Raw genomic sequence first — 3,973 nt, forward strand, 5'->3', positions numbered from 1 at the left:
TAATTCCGAGCCCCTAGGGCTCTGGTCCCGCCTCCGGCCCGGGCACTTCCGCTTCGTCATCCGCACACGCGCTAACCAGTCACCCAGGATGCGTTTCGCCACAAATGAGCTCTCGCGAAATGAGATCAGGAAGTCACGGTGCGGAAGTCGGGCCTGACGCGTGTTTGGGATTCCGGATTGAATTCTGGCGCAGGAAAGGGACATTGGTAGTTAGAACGGATAAAAGTGTGAGAAAAGTGTGTAGCTCAGCTAATGTAGCTGGTATTAACATTTTAGCTTTAATAAGCATATTGCAGTCATTTAAGATGCTAGTAGAAAAAGCTGAGTGACAAATGTGTTGGAATTCTTTAATTTTCTGCAACTCTCCTGCAAACACTTCAAACTATGTTTTCTTTTTGAAATAACTGCTATCTGCTCCTTACATTCTAACACAATAAAATATTTATTGTGCATATATAATGTAAATGGAACGTTCACCCCTACTGACTAGTATAATGCCAGGGAAATGTTAGTGATCCCCCCCCCCCGCCCCCGCAAAACAGGAGCCAATCTGATGCAACTCGCAGAAGGGTCTTTACTCTATTGGCGCTAGCTCTATTCACACACACCCCCATCCCCAGCACACCATAGTGTATGTGGCGGGAAGGGGAACCGGAGTGGGGGGCTGGAGTGTCTAGGACAAGGCTTTGTAGTAAGCAGCAGGCAGGGAGTACATGTCCGAGCTTCTAATTGGAAAGCTACTGTGGCCTTTGACATAAATAGCTGGTTCTGAGAGTCATATCATAAACTTAATTTCTGTTTCCCTCTGCATTGGTGGTCATTAGGCAGGGGGTGGGGTTGTAACCTGGGGGTACAGGTTTGTTGGGGGACTAACCTGGAGACACTGGTCTTGTTGAGGGTGTAACCTGGAAACGCTGGTCTTGTTGGAGATTAGCCTTGAGCTAGGGAGGCAACTTGGAGACTAATGGTAGGTACCAGCCTGTTACTTCCCTGAGTTTAAACTTAGGTCAGGTTCTCTAAATGGAGTCTGAATTTAAAAGATTTGACCTCTCACTAGTATTTACGGTACTGGGAAGTACTTTGCACAGTACCAGAGGAGAAAGGTAACCACTGAGCCAGCTACATACCGTGGGACCTACAATGGTGAACTGCCTGCAGATCTCTTAGTTCAGTACTAGTACAAATGTAGGAATAATCAGCCACTCTCTGATTGGATTGAAGGCCCACTCCATGAGATGGAACCCAAGCTTCGAACTGCTTGGGTAGCCATGGACTTTAGACTGGATAATCACGGTCTTAGGAGAAAACTAAATACTGTTGTCGTGATAAAAGAACATGGCAATAAAAATGACTCCAACAACATTCTGCTACACCCATAGATCAGTGATTCACTCTCCAATCATCAAGGAGCTTCCCCTTGTAGTGTATGGGAGCTAACAACTGAATAGTCAGTGTTCAGAGAGAGCTAATGGACTCCCTTCGTCACGCCCCTCCTCTCAGGACACAGGAATCTATTTAGAAGATGAGGAAAGACGAAGAGCCAGAGTTGGATGACTCCAGTGAAGCAAGGTCTCCAAACACAAAAGGACTGAGGCACGTAAAACAGACACCAGGTCAGCACGCACAGGGTTCAAGTCAGATGGAGTCCCAGCATTGACAGGGGGAAGTGGACGTGGGCTCCCACCGCTAAGCAAGAAGCTGTCTGCAACTGATGCCCACTTGCAAAGGAAAAATTAATTTTCTTCAATGAAGTCTTACTGGGTATATAAACCACACATAAGGACAGGCCATAGGCCCACAGTGGTATTTTTGTAGACTTTTTGTCTCATACTTTAAACATGTTTTTCTACCTTGTCTTTTTCCTGTATACTACAGTTTCTAATTCTGTGTTTTTATAGAATGTGTGTGTGGATTTCTCTGGATTCTTTTTCTGCCTGTTACTTTCTAAAGAGAGAAAGCGGAACCTAGAGATGAGTGAGTGGAAGGGACCTGGGAGGAGTTAGGGAATGAGAAATCATAGTCAAGATACAGTGTTTAGAAAAACTTTTCAATCAAAGTAAGATGGAAATGAAATTCTTTATGTGTTTAAAAGTTTACAGAATACTTCTCTATATATTCTATCTTACTGAATTCTGTGAGAAATGTGTCTGATTTTTATAAATGAAGCTAAATGGGTGATGGAAGGTATTGCACAGCTGGAGAATAAACTCAGGTCACTTATCCGCAAGGGCAATCTCATCTGAGAACTGCAGCAAACAAGTAGAGGTTGAAAGAACCCTGACCCCGGAGAGGAGGCTCAGTTCTGATCACGTGGGCAAGGATGCCCTAGAGAGGTGTGAGCTGAATCTCAAATTCTTAAACTGACTTCCACAGACCAGGCCATTTCAGACAGCAGTCAAAGCAAGAATAAATGCACAACAGATGAAAGCCACCCAACGTGTTTGTGGAAGGCCGGCACGCAGGAAGCAAAAATACTTTGGAAAAAGAGTGGCAGGCAATTAAACTAGAAATATATCAGCAGGCACTGGTGAGTGCTTAGCGCCTCATGCTTCCTGTGCTAGGCTTTTCCTCAAGGTCGTTGGGGTTGTGGAAGCCCTGCTTTGGTAGTCCTTCTCTTTCTGGTGAAGTTGTGATTTGTGGGATATTGGCTTTATGAAGATGGATGTAGGGATTGTAGAATGAACCAAGAGAAAGTGGGTAATAGGATGAATAGGCGTCTTGTTTCTACACCTTAGGAAAGGGGCCATAGAGCCAATAGGATACTCCCCATTCCTGGAGTACAGACCTTCTGCCCTGACTCATGGGCAGAACTTTGGTTAATAGTAGCTCATGTTCCTCAGTTGCTTTTGACTAACTCAGCTGGTTAAATAAGCACACAAAGATTCTTCAAGCACCTGCTCCAGTGTCATGTCCTATGACACCTTGGGGACATCTTCATTCTCACTATATGTTGGCACTTGAATTCCCTAGATGTTGTGCATTAAGAGCTTGTATATCACAAATAAGAAAAATCTGTTACTCTCACTTTGGTACAATATCCTACCTTTCTAGGCACAAAATCTCCAAAGTCCCTGGTTTAGACTGCCATCCCCTGGGCACTAAACCTTCCATGTCTTGTAACTCCCTCTGCCCTTACATTGACATATACCTACAGATTGTGTGCTTACTTAATGTTAATTGCACATAGAAACTCCCCTCCCTCAAGGGAAACCTTTCAGAGAAACACTTTTAGACGTAAGGATTTTGGAAAATGGGGGAGCTCAGGGTGGCTTTTGTGGATTCAGCCCTTGAAGGACTTCTACAGGAAACGTAGTTTCATAAAGAGAGAATTCATTTTAGGCTGAACGCAAAGATTTAAAGGAGGCACAGAACAGTAAGACCCTCCTTGTAGCCAGCACAGTCATCCATGTATACCCAGGAGTCAGGTCTCTGCCTGCTGAATTTCCATCTCATCTATGGCTGGGGATAGAACTAGTAAACAGGCCAAGTGCTGGCAGGGCTGGTCTGTGAACGAGGTGACTCACCTGCATTCTCAGGCTGGAAACCTGTTGGCCCACTTGGAGTGGCATACTTTTCTGAATACACTAAAGTATTGGGAAAGCCAAGCCGTCTCTCACTTAGGTTGTTTTATTTTTGTAAAGTATTTTATTTTATTGACTCAGATGGGTGTTTTGTCTGCATGTGTGTCTGTGTATTCCATACTTGCCCGATGCCTGTGGAAGTCAGAAGAGGGTGTCAGATCACCAGAACTGCAGTTACAGATAACTGTGATACAGACGCTGGGATGTATTGAACCCAGATCCTCTGGGGGAGCAGCTAGTGCTCTTAACTTCTGCACCATCTCTCCAGGCCCTCATTTTTTCTTATGCAGCCAGAGGAGGCGTGGGAGGTGAGGGATGGGTTTTGTGATCAACCTATCATTGTTGAAAAAGCATTTCTTTTTACTTACATGCGTGTGTTTCTGTGTGTGAAG

The sequence above is a fragment of the Rattus norvegicus genome, chromosome 13 (assembly GCF_036323735.1).
Source record: "Rattus norvegicus strain BN/NHsdMcwi chromosome 13, GRCr8, whole genome shotgun sequence".
NCBI classification, from domain to species: Eukaryota; Metazoa; Chordata; class Mammalia; order Rodentia; family Muridae; genus Rattus; species Rattus norvegicus.